This window comes from Aedes albopictus, chromosome 3 (genome assembly GCF_035046485.1).
Source record: "Aedes albopictus strain Foshan chromosome 3, AalbF5, whole genome shotgun sequence".
In the NCBI taxonomy this organism is placed as follows: Eukaryota; Metazoa; Arthropoda; class Insecta; order Diptera; family Culicidae; genus Aedes; species Aedes albopictus.
Genome location: NC_085138.1, coordinates 297,860,301 through 297,878,714, shown reverse-complemented (window position 1 = coordinate 297,878,714; position 18,414 = coordinate 297,860,301). Strand labels below are relative to the sequence as shown.

General features: G+C 40.8%; 1 protein-coding gene and 1 long non-coding RNA gene across 2 annotated transcripts in view; one reads left to right on the top strand and one right to left on the bottom strand.

Moving 5' to 3' along the window:
• Positions 1-18,414, top strand: part of LOC115267661 (zinc finger protein OZF) — a 51,731-nt gene that overhangs the window by 16,932 nt on the left and 16,385 nt on the right. The window lies entirely within an intron of this gene.
• Positions 9,191-11,020, bottom strand: LOC115271107 (uncharacterized). The gene is made up of 3 exons (XR_003899744.2): positions 10,064-11,020; positions 9,704-9,835; positions 9,191-9,325 (listed from the first exon to the last, which is right to left on the bottom strand). It is a non-coding gene; the product is annotated as an uncharacterized LOC115271107 (long non-coding RNA).

Sequence of the window (18,414 nt, the reverse complement as noted above, 5' to 3'; positions counted from 1 at the left end):
AAAACAGGGGGGACGACACTAGTTTTTAAGCCGACTTTTTTAATAATATTCGCAAAAATGTCAAGCTAACCTAATTAATTTGTTTTGCCCAACTTATTCCTGGACATCCCTATTTATCCGCTTTTATCCTCATAAAACCTGAAAAAGCCAAAAAAAGTCGCTCGGTTGTCAAAATCTTTTTTCGACTTTTTCATTCCTTTTTTTTTTTGTTTGTTTATGTTTTTTCTACCAGCGAAATTGTATAATTTTTCCTCGAAGCATATTTAATACCAGCGGGAATGACCGCTGCCGTCGTCGTCGGTTCTGTCGTGTTTTGGGGCCTTTCCGGTGAGTGAGGTGAAAAAATCGATTATCTATCTGATTGATTTGATAAAGTGAAAACTAACGTGAATTTCTTGACTTCCAGGTAGCTCAAGTTTACGGCAGAGGCGAAGTCAGATCACCGGATAGCACAACTTCGGGACCTGCTTCCTAAATACGCTGTTCCAGGCCTTGGCGACTTGTCTACAGTTCATCACTCGGCTGCAGTTACACAACACCAAGGACAAGAGAACGTTGTCAATGGATCGCATCCGACGTAGCGCCGCGATCCATATTCTCCGGGATCAGTTATCTGGGCCCTAAACGGAGGAGGTAACTAAACCGAAGATGATCGGCTGTCTGTCGGATGGCCTGGAGGAAGAGGAACTTAGGGTCATGATGCCAGGCCGTCCAGTGCCAGCGCGACGTATCCACGAACTTGAAACGCTACGTCCGTTTCGTCTAGTCTGAAGCGCACACTCCGGATTCACCGCTCTCAACTTGCACGGGAACGGAGGATTCAATGGCGGGCCTGGAGGGGTCACTAATGGACTGCGCCGGAACACCGTCATCGATCATTCCCAAGCTCTTCGAGCGACCGAGCAAGCCGAAACTGGACAAGCGATCACCTGGGTGGTGCCGATCTCTGTGGGTGTGCCCCGGGAGGGTATAGATCTGGACAGACCGGAAGCAGATCCAGGCTTTCCATCCATTCCGAACCGTCAACTTTGCTGAAACAAATCCGTGGTCAGATGCGACAAGTTCAAAACTTGTGTGACGCTGCCGCTTCCGGAAGTTAAGATTGTTAGGTACTCTATTTACTTGTCTGAAATAAAGGCTACTATAATCCAAAGTATGAACTACGGCGCTGTCCATAAACTACGTAGACTCATTTTGGGAAATCTCAGACCCCCCCCTCCCCCTCCGTAGACTTTTGTTCATACAAAAATTTCGAAATTTGTATGGAGCGTAGACTTTGGCCAGACCCCCCCGTCCCCCCCTAAGAGTCTACGTAGTTTATGGACAGGCCCTACTGAGGGGTCGTCATTATACCACGAGGAATAAATTCTGACCTTTTCTCTCCTTATAAAGTGAACAAGCGTAGGCTTCAGTTTTCCAGCATTCATTCCAAATGTCCAGCCTTTGCGCCTGCCTGCCAAGTGTTGCTCGTTTGATTATCGACCTTGTACACAGCAACTATGAACTTCTGGAACAATTCTAGACATTTTTGCTTAACCCTTTATAAGGCCGAGAAAACTAGAAGAGTTGTCAACGCATACTATTATGGAAATGATTATATACATGATTACATGTACAAAACAATTTTTGTTTGAAAGAAACTCTCAAAAATCTAGGTGGCAATATAGTTGCCACTGTTGGAGCTAGTCCACCATGGCCACGCGGGCCATAGCGAGGCTAGCTCCGTCGATGCCTGTTTCTAAATTACAATGAAAATAAAACGCTAGACACCTTCCATCAAACTAGACGGCTGCCGACTGATACCTCAATCAGCAACCGCTACACTCTTTATTCATTCCAGGTATATACAATTGTTCAATCTTCTTCAATAACAACATACCTACGCCAACAAATCTACCTCGCTCCAACACTCCAAACTCGAACCTGAAGGTTCGACGCTATCCGAGCGCTCAACGCTACCTAACTTCCAACACTCCTCCTTAGCGTCGCAACCTTCGAAACACGATCACCTCCTCCTGGATCGAAGCTCCTCCTCACTCCAACGCTTGACAAGTGGCCCAACTCCGACGCTTGCACCAGCCTTACACCGTTTCCGAGCTCCGACCAGGTCCATCTCCGAGCTCCACCTTCATGTTGTCTTCCGGATCACTCCTCCTGTCGCCAACCTCTTCGTCCAGGTGCGACCACCGAGCTGCATCCGATCCAACTCAACAATCCTCGAGCTCCTTCCGGTGACCAGCCAGCAGTCATCCAGTTGACCCGTATCGCCAACATTCCCATGGATCCTGTCCTCCGTTGCAGCCAATCCATCCGCCCAAGGATCCCGTGCTGCGACTCCGCGGCTTATGCGGCCGATCCTTCTCCCGGTCGATACGTGCTGTGGAACACGTTCCTGGGCCCATAACCTGTTGGAGCTAGTCCACCATGGCCACGCGGGCCATAGCGAGGCTAGCTCCGTCGATGCCTGTTTCTAAATTACAATGAAAATAAAACGCTAGACACCTTCCATCAAACTAGACGGCTGCCGACTGATACCTCAATCAGCAACCGCTACACTCTTTATTCATTCCAGGTATATACAATTGTTCAATCTTCTTCAATAACAACATACCTACGCCAACAAATCTACCTCGCTCCAACACTCCAAACTCGAACCTGAAGGTTCGACGCTATCCGAGCGCTCAACGCTACCTAACTTCCAACAGCCACTGCCCGTTTAGGCCAAAAACGCTGGTGGCAATATAGTTGCCACTGCCCGTTAACCCCAAAAACGAACTTTTGAGGTGGCAATATAGTTGCCACTGCCCGTTTAGGCCACCAGCACTGGTGGCAATATTCTTGCCACTGCCCGTTTAGGGTACTTTTCTTCTTTTGACTTGGACAAAAAGCCAGAAAAGAGATTTTAGAGTGGATTGGGGCTCAACCCATAATATAAACTGTGTAGTTCAGCTCATGTCAACCCAGAATTTGATTATTTCTTAAAATATTTACCGAATCTATAATTTTACAATAAGTTTGAGCTAATTTTCTTCACGCGGTCAAAATTAGCCATTTTTGAGACTACAAATGGCTCATAAATTGTTGTTAAAGCTTTGTTTAGTACCAAAAAAAATACTAGGCGTTGTTAGTAGTCCCAATTTTGCGTAAACCAAAAAAAAAGTTCAATATAAATTGTTATGAAACAGAAAAAAATACAAACAGTAGGTGGCAATATAGTTGCCACTGCCTTATAAAGGGTTAAAGAGACCAGTTTAGAAGAATGATTTCTTGCATCCCCATGCAAATTGAGAGGACGTGATGTACCTTATGAAAACATAAGTGGACATCTAAAGCCTCGGCGTCTGGATCTGTTCAATAGAAAGTAACTAAAAAATTACAATTTACTACTAAGCAGATGAATACGCAATAGCGGCGTCACCAAGCGACTTCAGAGGACTTGGTATACCATTAATACTGCAAGATCTGTTCAATAGGGAAAATATCTACGAAGAGAATAATTCTCTCTCAATTATTGATCTATTTCAAAACGAGATGTACTGTGCATCACCACACAACTTCAGCAGAGGACTTGGTGAACCTTCTATTCGGCAAGATCTGTTCGATAGGAAGTATTACTGCAAATTGTGCGTCACCACACAACTTCAGAGGACTTGGTGAACCTTTTATTCGGCGAGATCTGTTCAATAGGGAGAAAACCTACAAAGAAAATTGATCTATTTCAAAGCCAAATGTATTGTGCGTCACCACACAACTTCAGAGGACTTGGTGAACCTTTTATTCGGAAAGATCTGTTCGATAGGAAGTATTACTGGAAATTGTGCGTCACCAAGCGACTTCAGAGGACTTGGTGAACCTTCTATTCGGCAAGATCTGTTCAATAGGGAGAATAACTACAAAGAAAATTGAACTATTTCAAAGCCAGATGTACTGTGCGTCACCACACAACTTCAGAGGACTTGGTGAACCTTCTGTTCGGCAAGATCTGTTCGATAGGAAGTATTACTGCAAATTGTGCGTCACCACACAACTTCAGAGGACTTGGTGAACCTTTTATTCGGCAAGATCTGTTCGATAGGAAGTATTACTGGAAATTGTGCGTCACCAAGCGACTTCTGAGGACTTGGTGAACCTTCTATTCAGAAAAATCTGTTCAATAGGAAGAATATCTACTAATAGGGAGAATATCTACGAAGAGAATTGATCTATTTCAAAGCCAGATGTATTGTGCGTCACCACACAACTTCAGAGGACTTGGTGAACCTTCTGTTCGGCAAGATCTGTTCGATAGGAAGTATTACTGCAAATTGTGCGTCACCACACAACTTCAGAGGACTTGGTGAACCTTCTATTCGGCAAGATCTGTTCAATAGGGAGAATAACTACAAAGAAAATTGAACTATTTCAAAGCCAGATGTACTGTGCGTCACCACACAACTTCAGAGGACTTGGTGAACCTTCTGTTCGACAAGATCTGTTCGATAGGAAGTATTACTGCAAATTGTGCGTCACCACACAACTTCAGAGGACTTGGTGAACCTTTTATTCGGCAAGATCGGTTCGATAGGAAGTATTACTGGAAATTGTGCGTCACCAAGCGACTTCTGAGGACTTGGTGAACCTTCTATTCGGCAAGATCTGTTCAATAGGGAGATAACCTACAAAGAAAATTGATCTATTTCTAAGCCAGATGTATTGTGCGTCACCACACAACTTCAGAGGACTTGGTGAACCTTTTATTCGGAAAGATTTGTTCGATAGGAAGTATTACTGGAAATTGTGCGTCACCAAGCGACTTCTGAGGACTTGGTGAACCTTCTATTCGGCAAGATCTGTTCAATAGGGAGAATAACTACAAAGAAAATTGAACTATTTCAAAGCCAGATGTACTGTGCGTCACCACACAACTTCAGAGGACTTGGTGAACCTTCTGTTCGGCAAGATCTGTTCAATAGGGAGAATAACTACAAAGAAAATTGAACTATTTCAAAGCCAGATGTACTGTGCGTCACCACACAACTTCAGAGGACTTGGTGAACCTTCTGTTCGGCAAGATCTGTTCGATAGGAAGTATTACTGGAAATTGTGCGTCACCAAGCGACTTCTGAGGACTTGGTGAACCTTCTATTCAGAAAAATCTGTTCAATAGGAAGAATATCTACTAATAGGGAGAATATCTACGAAGAAAATTGATCTATTTCAAAGCCAGATGTATTGTGCGTCACCACACAACTTCAGAGGACTTGGTGAACCTTCTGTTCGGCAAGATCTGTTCGATAGGAAGTATCTAGACCAACATTTGAAAAGGGCGGAAGAGCCAAAATGTAAACAAATCACTTTTCAGCATAATTTGATGAAACAACTCATAAACATATGATTTTCCTGACGTTAGCTCAAAAATGAGTCTCCACTTCTGGAAAACAATAATTTAAATAAAGGCGGATTTCCACATCTGATTTTGATCACTTCTAGACCAACATTTGAAAAGGGCGGAAGAGCCAAAATGTAAACAAATCACTTTTCAGCATAATTTGATGAAACAACTCATAAACATATGATTTTCCTGACGTTAGCTCAAAAATGAGTCTCCACTTCTGGAAAACAATAATTTAAATAAAGGCGGATTTCCACATCTGATTTTGATCACTTCATTTGGTTGTTCCGCCAATGATCTTGCGCCTTTGAAAAAAGCACAAAAATGCACAAAATTGTTAACACTGTTGAATAAACAGTCGAGAACAGCATCTCGCCATTCATATTAATCAAATTTACCCAAAACTTTTACTCCCACTTTTGATTAAAGTCGCCCCTAACTACTTACACCGTTATTGAAAAGCCTTCGTCATTACGTCGTGCTTCGACGCCCATCAAAATGTCTGAGTGGAAATCCGCCGCGCACTTATTGCTCTTGTTGCGCACGGATGGTTCTTACGCCCAAGATCAAATCGTGCGTTTTTCATCGTAAAATTCAATAAAGTCGCTGACTGACTGCAATAAGTGGCGATAATATGGCTTCAATGTCTATTCAGGATATATTTTCTCCAAAAGACCCAGATTTGGATGATATGCAGCTGGTAAAGCTTCAGTGATAAAAATGGTAGCGAATGGTCTCTAATCTATTGACCGGCATACTGCCCCCACTCGCATAACAGTCCCATTTGACTTTTCATCAATTTTGAGTTAAAGTTATGAATAGTCATCATTTTCGATGTACTTCCAAATACAATAATAAAAATTACGAATTTTTATGTCAATGTGTGAAAAAAATACCAAGTCATGAGCGTCCCATATCAAAAGTACCCGCATAACAGTCCCATCATGGATTTTTGTATCACGAAACACAAAACTGAACAACTTTGTAGCGATTGTAATATTTTTTACAGTTATAAATTCATGTGCAAAGCAATCTGTGAAAGTTTCGAGATGATCGAAATAATTTTCAAATTTTGGCGATTTTTCAAAGTTTTATATGGAAACAAGTTTTCAAACTTCAAATGCCGTTTTCTCAATTCCTCCTTTTTGCAAATGGGACTGTTATGCGAGTGGGGGCAGCATAGGTCACAGCAGGTAGATTCAGCAAAAGGTGATATTGGGAACCAGGCCCGTGCACAGAAAAGGCGACAAGGGAGGGGTTTTACCCAATTTTAGCAAAGGGTGAAGGAGCCCTTGTGTATAGAGTATCGGCAATGGGAGGAGTTTAACCCTCCAAAACCCATCCGTTGTGCACGGGCTTGTTGGGGACATAATATGCTGCCTGCGCTTCCCCATCGGTACTGTAGCAATATTTTTTTTTCAACGCGCATTATGGACAATGGCAGGGGCAACTTTCTCCTTTGCTGTACGATACTAGATAAATTGTAAAGACTTGTTGTTCATAGATAAGAGCTAGAATATAGATTTCAATCGAAATCGGATTTCCATTGCGTTTTACTCATTGTTTTTTTTACCACTCATCGTAGGCAATGTCAAGAGAAAATTTCCTTCCTCCTCCATTGTCCAATGTCAGATAAACTTTAATTAGTTACTTTTAGTTAAGAAAGCTTCAAAATCAATTTATTGCAGTGGATTAGGTTCAAAATCTATTGCATTCCACTAATTTCGATACAAAATTTCTTCGGGCGTAACAACAAAAGCGATCGATTCTAGGTAATATTGACCAGGCGTAATTCCAGTGCTGGCGACCAAGCGGCGTAGCATGTCGGGCGTAATGACCAATGAGTTTTTATTTGGGCGTAATTTTCATTTCATTCATTTTCTTCAAGGAAAAACGCTTGTTTGTACTTTTTGACATAAAATCACCAAGAGGATAGTGTTTTCTTCTAAAACAACGAAAAAGATTGAGTGCACACGCACAAAGTGTTAAATAGGAATTAGTTTTGGATTGTGAAACTTTGCAAGCGTTTTTCTCGATTCTAACATTTTGGATATCCGCCCTTTTCACATGTTGGTCTAGGTATTACTGCAAATTGTGCGTCACCACACAACTTCAGAGGACTTGGTGAACCTTCTGTTCGGCAAGATCTGTTCGATAGGAAGTATTACTGCAAATTGTGCGTCACCACACAACTTCAGAGGACTTGGTGAACCATTTATTCGGCAAGATCGGTTCGATAGGAAGTATTACTGGAAATTGTGCGTCACCAAGCGACTTCTGAGGACTTGGTGAACCTTCTATTCGGCAAGATCTGTTCAATAGGGAGAATAACTACAAAGAAAATTGAACTATTTCAAAGCCAGATGTACTGTGCGTCACCACACAACTTCAGAGGACTTGGTGAACCTTCTATTCGGCAAGATCTGTTCAATAGGGAGAATAACTACAAAGAAAATTGAACTATTTCAAAGCCAGATGTACTGTGCGTCACCACACAACTTCAGAGGACTTGGTGAACCTTCTGTTCGACAAGATCTGTTCGATAGGAAGTATTACTGCAAATTGTGCGTCACCACACAACTTCAGAGGACTTGGTGAACCTTTTATTCGGCAAGATCGGTTCGATAGGAAGTATTACTGGAAATTGTGCGTCACCAAGCGACTTCTGAGGACTTGGTGAACCTTCTATTCGGCAAGATCTGTTCAATAGGGAGATAACCTACAAAGAAAATTGATCTATTTCTAAGCCAGATGTATTGTGCGTCACCACACAACTTCAGAGGACTTGGTGAACCTTTTATTCGGAAAGATCTGTTCGATAGGAAGTATTACTGGAAATTGTGCGTCACCAAGCGACTTCTGAGGACTTGGTGAACCTTCTATTCGGCAAGATCTGTTCAATAGGGAGATAACCTACAAAGAAAATTGATCTATTTCTAAGCCAGATGTATTGTGCGTCACCACACAACTTCAGAGGACTTGGTGAACCTTCTGTTCGGCAAGATCTGTTCGATAGGAAGTATTACTGGAAATTGTGCGTCACCTAGCGATTTCAGAGGACTTGGTGAACCTTCTATTCGACAAGATCTGCTTAATAGGGAGAATAACTACAAAGAGAATTGATCTATTTCTTAACCAGATGTATTGTGCGTTACCTATATTACAAATTCAGAGAACTTGGTGAACCGAAATAGAACACGAGTCCTTATGGATATTTAAAGCCACCAGAAGTGAACTGTTTAAAGTTGCATCACCATGCAATTTTAGAGGACGTGGTGAAAATAGGACACGAGTCCTTATCTGCCGGTGGACGCATAAATGTCCCATGTGCAAAAACAGACAATCGAGAAAATCGCGTCCAAAGTTCGAAAAAAGTAAATTGTCTCAACTATGAAGTATAAGTGCTGAATCGTGTTCTAACATCAACCAATTTTTAATTTGAGCACTATTTTTTGTTTTACAGCGATTTTATAGTTCCATAGGATTTCCAATGAAACGTGACGCTTATGCGTCCACTTTTAAGAATGTTACAAATCGGCCATGCATTTTTTCAACAATTTTCGGAACAAACTACCTATTTTTATTTCCCCATATGATAGTACCCCACGATACATGGCCATGGGCTGCAAAATCTCAATATTGCCAAAAATGCACATGGGACAATTATGCTTCCACCAGCAGTTATGGACATCTAAAACCTCCAGAAGTGGACAGTTTCAAAAGTGAAATTCGCTTGGGTACATTCGAATGTTTTACAGTTTCCGGCGAAACCGCTCGCTGAACACCTCACCTACACCCAAACCACCCCCTCCCAACAAAACCATTTTTATTTATTAAACAATTGAACAAAATTAACATATAGGAACGGACCCGCTTCTGGAAGCAATGCCATGCGTGATGGTGCGAGCTGTGGTGTTGATCCTTGCTGTGCTTGTCGTGCTGCTCTTGGACGAACTGGGTAAGAGGGATAGAAGGTTCGATTCAGGATCTTTGATTTGGAAATTTAGGTGTAACGGTAAAAAATGAGTTTCTGAAGAAGTTCTCACAATCAGGCTTATTCTGCGCGACGTGTGAGGCCGCTTCGTTTTGACTGAGGATGATTTCTGCATATGGGAACGTCCATAAATTACGTCACGCAAAAATTGGGCATTTTCATCCCCCCTCTCCCCTATGTCACACTTTTTGAGACCTTTGAAATTTCTGTACAAGTCGTCACACTTTGCTGAACCCCCTCCCTCCTCAAAGCGTGACGTAATTTATGAACGTTCCCTCTCTCGATCTTGTCTGAGAACGGCATGCGTCCAATGAATGATGCAGTGTTATGTTACTCACCTATGATGGGATCGTTTCTTGAAGATTTTCGGCCGTCCACGTCATCATCCTTGTAGCAGTAGCGATCCTCCTCGGCAGCCTTTTGTTCCGGTTTTGACCAATCCTTGCCAGATTCATCATCGCATCGGAAATCTACAACAAAAAAACAACAGTTTGAATAACTTTATTATTTCTCACGACTATAAGGGAACGTTCAAAAATTACGTCCAACATTTGGGGGAGGGGGGGGGGTCTATAAAAGTGTGACACCACGTGTATTAGGTATAGGGAAAATGCGTGACAGAGGGGGGAGGGGGGGTCTAGAAATCCCAAAAATTGATGGACGTAATATTTGAATCTTCCCTAAAGCAACCATCGTACCTCCATGTCTGCCACCTCAGACGCTGCCGAGTCGGATTCATCGTCGTCGTCGTTGTCGGTCAGTTCGTACGCGTCATCCTCTTTGCCCTCGGTATCGTCTTTGGGTTCGCCTTCGCCGTATCGGCCTTATCGACCGCTTCCGTGATATACTTCAGCGCTTTTACCGTGTCCTAGGGAACCTCCTTCCCGTGCAGATACATCACACCCAAATCGGACTGTCCAACGGGATTGCGCTGTGTCATTGTCCGCTTTGATGCTGTCGCTCCTCTCCAGGTAGATCTTTCCCAGGAAATTTATGGAAACGGCTTTTGCTGCATTGGCCGAATGACTAAAGCACTGCAATGCTTTCTGATGGTCCATCGGGATTCTCATCCAAAAGCCTTATCCGATGGACGGCTACTCCGCCGGAAAACTTCCCTTGATTGGTTAATGGTCGCCTTCGTTGCCACCTTCTTGTAGAAATCCAGCGCCGTTTCGCAACTAATCGGTACCCCAACTCTGGGCCAGGCCGGTACTCGAGCGCTTTCTGAGCCTACGAGTTGTTCCCCAAAGCTGCTATCATGTAGTAGACCAGCGCCTTGGCATGGCTCTCGTTGAACCCGATGCCCGTGGCGTACATAAATCCAAGACCCATCTGCGCCTCAGGGTACCCCTCTTCGACTAGCTCCAGGATCGTCTGCTTGGCCGCCTCCGTGTCCATGTGTACCGGATTGAGGACCATCATTGCCCTGTTATTTATTCCAAGCTCTTCAAACTGCTCCGGGCTCAGCAATATTTCCACGTCAACATCTTCCGGTGACATCCAACTGATCTCCTCGATCTCACTCAGGATCATCCGCCTCTGCAGCTCGTTCAGCATCTCCGACTCTACTTATCCTGTGACGAATCCAGCGCATTCCACAATCCCATTCTGAAACAAGTCTGAAATAAAACTTTTTATGTATTCGTTCAAAAAAAAAAGTTTATCATGGCGTAAAACAGTTCAATTTACAAACCTTTTTTAGATTATTTTCGTCGAACAAAAGTAATGTTTAATATTATTTTAAAAAAAAACGAGAAAACCAAGCATAATTTTTCAATACGGCGTATCTACCAAAAGTAGACAATACCAATAATTATTTTTGTTTTTACATTTTTGCCATATTGAACGGCATTTAACGTGTCGTACGTGTCAACTAAAATATTTTAGTCACATTGTTATACTAGTTAATCAAACAATCTACGTGAACTACATTTATCTGATTAAAACAATTGGAGTTGAATGTTGAAAATATGATTAAATGCGTTAAGCCCTTCTGAATTGCTGCCGTATACTTCAAAAATATAAAAGCTTTTTTCAGCAAAATATCCGCTAAAAAGATGCACCACCATGACGCAACCTTTCAAATTTTTCATATCGAGGGATAAGCCTCTGCAAGTTGAATATTCCAACAAAACCAACACTAAACAAAAATAACCAGATAAAATCGATGAAAAGAATCATGACTTAGCCAGTGTCGCCAGTCGCAGATAAAATTTAAACGTTGATTGTTTTATTTGAGCTTTGAAATCAGGTACAAGTGATACTTTTGCACTACGAACTGATCATGTTAACTATTCCGCATGGTCGACATCCTCACAGTCAGTTACCTCTCGGCTATCTGGAGACTGAAATTCGATTCCTCCGGTCGTGTTGCAGATTCCATGGTTGCAAATAGTTCAGAGCTATTCGATCCTCTGGCTGATAGGTTCTCCATTTTTCGTTGAATTCCATGCAAAATATTCAGAGCAGTGTTCAGGTCCTTGGAAAGCTCGTCTATGTCACGACACCACGCATCATTATTTGTTTGGGCAGCTACCATGCCACGATGAACTGATTGCAGCCGTGCAGCCTCTGACACGCCAGTCCAACGAAAGTATTTGGACAGTTCCAAAGGAGGGGAGTCGGAGTGAGCCATCTGATCACGGTTGTGTGCTGGAGATGAGTTGATGAGATTTGCCCATAGCAACCACGAACTGAAGTGCCCTTCAATGTGAGGATGATTAGTTCGAAGCTCGTTTGCTAATCCCGAGTCATCTCTTGTTGAATGGGCTCCAGAGCGGTCAGGGTTTTGAGGTGCAATTAGTTTCCGCATAACTTGTTGGTACTGTCCCAGTGATCCAACATTGGTAGAATAAACATGAACCAGTACCTTAATGGACTTGTTTCTCCATGACGTCAGCAGCCTTTTTCCAATAGCAGAAGTCTGATAGACTTTCTTTTTAACAGTATCTTGAAGCAAAACGAACTTTTCGACATCCGCGAAATCGGGAACCTGCTTCTCGGACCAACGTGGAACATCGTCTTGAAACTGAACTTCACGTCGAACCAGTTTGCTGGCGTGCTTCCACATGCACTGAAGAATCTCATCCAACGAATTTCCATGCACGCATCCCTGACTCAATTCCTTGGGCCGTAGATGACTTTTATATAGACGTTGAACGAAGACTCCGTTGAAGGAAAACGTGGATTGTCTCCCTTCGTCGTCTGAATCGGATAAGTCAGGGTCATACCTGATTCCCGATGGCATATCCGTGTCCTCGGCGTGTTTATCAGCACTGGAATTGTTGTCGTCCATTTGGGATGCAACAAGAGGATCGCCAGTTTGGTCGCCTTCTTGGTCCTCCTTGTCTGAATTCTCCTCTTCCTCGAGGTACTCCTCGGACTCGTATTCGCTGTAATTTTGAATAAAATAACTTGTTAATATTAAAAACACTAAAGATTTTCAGAAAAAAATCACAAACTTACCTATCCATTCCTCCGACTGCTCCAAATAAAAACAAAAACAAAGATGCTGATTGGTTGAACAGATTTCGGCATTAACAACAACACGCTGATTGAAACATCATCAAATAGCAAATAAATATTACCCAAATTTAAAGTTGAATAAAAGAAATATTTTAAATATGAAGCTTTTCTTAGTATTTTTTATGTTTATAATTGTGCCTGATATTAAAAAAATATCTCAGATTGTGAATAGAAGATGTTCAACAACCAGAATTATCTTAATTTATATTCTGAGAAAATATAACCCTGAATGTAATATAACACGTTGTTGAAGAACTTTACTGGTGTGTGTTTCGCAACTGAAACAAGAAGCAGGACAGTTGCGCCCTCAGTCTGGAATTCTATCGAATGGACAATACATACAAAAACGTTTAAATCTAACGTTTTCGTACATCAGCATACACCGTAAAACGTTTGAATCTTATTTTTGCATCTTCATACATCAGAAAACGTTTGAATTTAATACACCTTGTACGTTGAAAAACGTTAAAATGAAACGTTTTCATACATCAGCATACATAAGAAAACGTTTGAATCTTACGTTGTAGCACATCTCAAAACATCTGAAAACGTCAGGTTTTAATGTTCTGGGTAATATTCGTGACATCAAAAAAACGTTTGATTTCCTGGGGCCTGTAGCATAATGAAAATTTTACTAATAATATTAGTCTTGTAGCTTGTAACTTATATTTTTTTGTTGCATAAAAATACTACAAGTACAAGTTACAAGTCCAATACTACAAGTCGGTTGGACTAATATTATTAGTAGAATTTACAAGTGTATGTTGCATGAACAAACTACAAGTATAAAATATTAGCTATGACTTGTACTTTTGATTACAAGTCTCAAAGGTCTTGTAAAATAATTTACAAGTTAGATTTAAAGTATTGCAGAAGTCATATTTAGTTTTGAATATATCGATTTACCATTTTGATGAACTCAAAAGATATTATTTATCTAACATGTCTACCTTAATTCCAGTTTTCGACGATTAAATTTGGCAGTATGTATTCGAAACTCATTGAAAAGAAAATTTCGTTGATGTACACTTTGCATCCAAAATATAATTTCTGCTGAGTCTCTCAAGTTCTCCAAAGTTTCTACAATAACCATCTTTGATTGGAGGTTCTTGGTAAAGTTATATATTATGGTCACTGCATAAGCACAGGTAAAGTTGCAGATGCGAAATAAATTTGAATCAATTGCTTGTATGTATTGCGCATCATTAAGCTAATCAAGAGCTACAATATACATACACTAACTCGAATCGAGTTGAGGCGACATATAAAAGTAGGTAAAAGATCATTTTTTGTATCCCAGATCACTTCGGATTTTAACAAGAAGCATAATACATGTTGCTAAATCTTTATACATTGTTTTTCAACCAGTACTATTAAATCTTTGGGACATTTTACTACAAATCTAGGTACTTGCAGTGCCATACTTAGTAAAAAAAACATTTCGTCAGAGCGGCCGAAAATTATCCAAACAGCACATGTTTTTCTTCATCTATCGTATAAAGAATGCAAAACTTCGGAATAAATGAAGTTATTTCCGGATGTTACGCGGAAAATGCAGAATATAAACAAACATCAACTGCCATTTCAAATTAATAGTGAACTGTCGGATGAATTTTGACAGGTAAATGAACCAAAACAACTTGTATTTTCATGGTCACTAATATTACAAGTGCTAATAATATTAGTGGAAAATTGAGCCTTTATGCAACACAAATTATTAGCACTTGTAATATTAGTACTTGTAACTTGTAACTTGTAGCTAATATTATTAGCCCGATTATGCTACAGGGCCCTGATGTATACATCATGTTACCTTGCATAAACACATATAAATTGTAATGTTTTGTAATGTTCAACATCAGTAGTACATCAAAACTTGATGTAGATGTATACATCGAAATTTAATGTCAGGCTAATGTAAATTTTTATTCGGGAAAACGCGGTAAAGACGAAATGCGGCATGTTTCAGTCTCCGCACCCTGCTTGTCACTGACGACCGACGACCGTTCACTCTTCCATCAGTGTTCCACTGAAGTACGAACGAAAACACAAAGAAAATGCAAAAACGCGGTAAAGACGAAATGCGGCATGTTTCAGTCTCCGCACCCTGCTTGTCACTGAAATGGAGACTTGTCATTGATTACCGAAAACTCAATAATGTTCTGGAGAATGATAAGTTTCCACTACCAAATATTGAAGAAGTTATCGATTCATTAGCAGGAGCCAAATACTTCTCACATCTAGACCTTTCACAGGGATACTACCAATGTCAGTTAAAGACAGAGGATAGACCTTTTACAGCTTTTTCTACGTCAACTGGTCAATACCAAATGACCAGATTACCTATGGGTTTGAAGATAAGCCCATCAGCCTTTTCGAGACTCATGACCATTGCTATGGCAGGTCTCAACGGAGAAAAATGTTTAGTTTATCTGGACGACCTTATCATCTTTGGTAAGTCGCTAGATGACCACAATAGGAACCTTTGTGAAATTTTTGAAAGATTGAGAAAAGTCAATCTTAAACTCAATCCAATGAAATGTAATTTTTTGCAAGAGAAACTAGTTTACCTAGGTCACTATATATCTGCGGAAGGAATACGACCAGATCCCGCAAAAATTGAAATTATCAAAAAATGGCCTAAACCAACGAACGCGGACGAGGTTAAGCGATTCGTTGCCTTCGCCAATTATTACAGGAAGCATATTCAAAACTTTGCCAGAATATGCGCGCCGTTGAACTTTTTAACTAGAAAAAATGTAAATTTTGTTTGGACTTCAGAGTGTGATAGTTCCTTTAATCTACTCAGGGAAACATTTTTAAACCCCCCCGTGCTTGATTTCCCTGACTTTACTGAAAATAATACTTTTAATCTGCATACTGATGCGTCAGGATATGCAATAGGCGCCGTTCTTTCTAACAAGAACGGAAAACCTGTAGCATATGCCAGCAAGATGCTTAATCAGGCAGAGAACCACACTCATGCATGCGGTACATCGATTCGCGACTTTTTAGGAAATCTTCTTAACATTTTGCATGGAGCTAGTCTAAGACCACATCAGGAACATTCGGTACAATCCCGGAACTGGTTCTGGGTGTCCCTGGAAGTGGTAAAATGCAAAAGTGCAATGAAATAGTCTCAGACTATATTTGGGAGACACGGTAGTGCTCCGGAACCAGTTCCGAGAACCCCACCGAAAGTGATCAAATGTACCATGTGATACATCAACCACGGCTTTTTTAATAACCTGAGGAACGATTAGCTAGAAAACAGGCTCATACCACATAAAAGCTACCGGTAGGGTTGCAGAACCAGCGTTTGGTGCTTCGCCGGAACTACGAAAGTGAATAAAATCAATACAAGCGTTTAATATATGTAAGCGAACAAAATCTTGACAAATTAAACCCAAATACAAACAGACGTCTCACTATACTCACTACCTATCGTTCTTGTTTTCAATGGTTGATTAAAATATTCATCAGTACACAGCTAGTCGCGTTCGGTAATTTTTACCGAAATCTCAACTGCTGAGCGTTCGGTAATGGTTTTTTACCGAAATCCTGTAAAAATTACCAAATTTCGGTAAAATGTTATCGTTTATCTGTCAAATGTTAACGAGGTTCGGTAAACGTCACCGAATTTTTCCGGTAACAATCTAAACGGTTGAGATTTCGGTAAAACATTACCGAAGTCGGTGATTTTTTCTAAGTGTGAACGTTTACTCACTACAACCGTATAGCTAGCCGTGAAGAGATCTCACCAAATCACACAATTTCATATTCCTGAGGTGTAAATATACAACCAAAGTAGGATGAGTCAAAGTTGTATGGTAAAATTCAAAATTAATCGCATCAACCCCGAACAAAAGTTTTCCAATTCCCTTTTGCGTCTTAAATTACTGGATAAAATTTTAATGCAACTGGTTGCGCTTTTGCGCTCTGTAATGTGGTTAAAGTTTTTACGGGATATTTCACATGCTTGCATTTTTTTTGTCAAATTTTACTTGAATGTTATAACCTATGATAGTGTGCAGAAAAAACCGCAAAGCGATCTGTGATTGTGTAAAATGTTTTATCTTAGAATGTAAGCATCGTCTTGATATTGATTGGCCTCCAGTGTTAATGAAGGTGCTCAAGCAGTCAACTGAGAAGTCTGTTATATTTCAGCTCTGCTCATACGTTGAACATAACGTCGGACTATGTCCCATCAATAATTTTTGAGTCAATTCAATGATGGCTTTGATAAAATGCTTGCTTTCTTATAAAGTATCAGGATTCAGAACACTTTGGCTTACGTCCGCGGAAAGATCGTGAGAACGTATTCAACGAGAAAGGCACTATCACCACTAGGTGGATAAATTTGGGTTTTTTTTTTATTTTGATTCGATTTGCTGAAATCCATCAGCAAAGTGCTGGCAAACCCCACGCCGGTCGAGTTTGCAGAATTTTCAGCAATCCTCAAAAATTTGCTGGTTTTCTCAGTAAACTTCTGTCACTCAAGATGACAGTCGACATTGCTGAAAATTTCAGTAAATTTTATTGCTGAACGGATTGCTGATATTTCAGCTCGGCAAAATTCAGCAAAACTTTGCTGATTTTCAGCGGAAAAAATTTGGTGTGTATAGGATTTGCGGATAGACACGATTGCCACGTCGGAACTTGAACCAGATACGTAATAAAAAAGCAACATCGAATAATATAGTCGCAGCTGCTGGAATCGGTCCCGCTTGGGTGTAACATGCTGAGATGCTGCTAGAACTAAGCAAGAAACAGAGTTTTCAGCCAAAATAAAAGAAGCCAAAACTCTCTCGAGAACTTTTAGTACCTCGGAATCAACCGGGGTTCCCCTTCTCATTGCTATCGTTTTTAAACCCTACAGCATAGTAAATTGCCCCAAAGGTTACTTATAGATTTTTTATCCAAAGAATCTTGCCGGTGATGAGGCCAGGAACAGGAATTCTGTGCGAGGATTCCGTCCACCGGAGAGAAGTATCAAGAAACTCATTTCGATATTTCGGGTGAGATTGCTTTATCAGTTTCTTCAGGAACCACTTCGGTAGGTGGTCCGTGATTTTTTCGTGAATTCCTTCGAAAGTCCTCCGGGAGTCCAAGGAAGAATTTTTCCGGTTCATGATTGATTATAGGAGGAATTGCTGGAGGAAATGGCAGATTGAATCTCTCAAAGTAGTTGATGGATAACTGGTGATTACAAGGAGGTTACTGCCGGTGGACGCATAAATGTCACATGTGCAAAAACAGACAATCGAGAAAATCGCGTCCAAAGTTCGAAAAAGTAAATTGTCTCAACTATGAAGCATAAATGCCGAATCGTGTTCTAACATCAACCAATTTTGAATTTGAGCACTAATTTTTGTTTTAGAGCAATTTTAAAATTTCATATGTTTTCCAATGAAACGTGACACTTCTGCGTCCATTTTTCAGAATGTGACAAATCGGCGTTGCATTTTTTCAACAATTTTCGAAACAAACCGCACCTATTTATATTTTCCTATATGGTGGTACA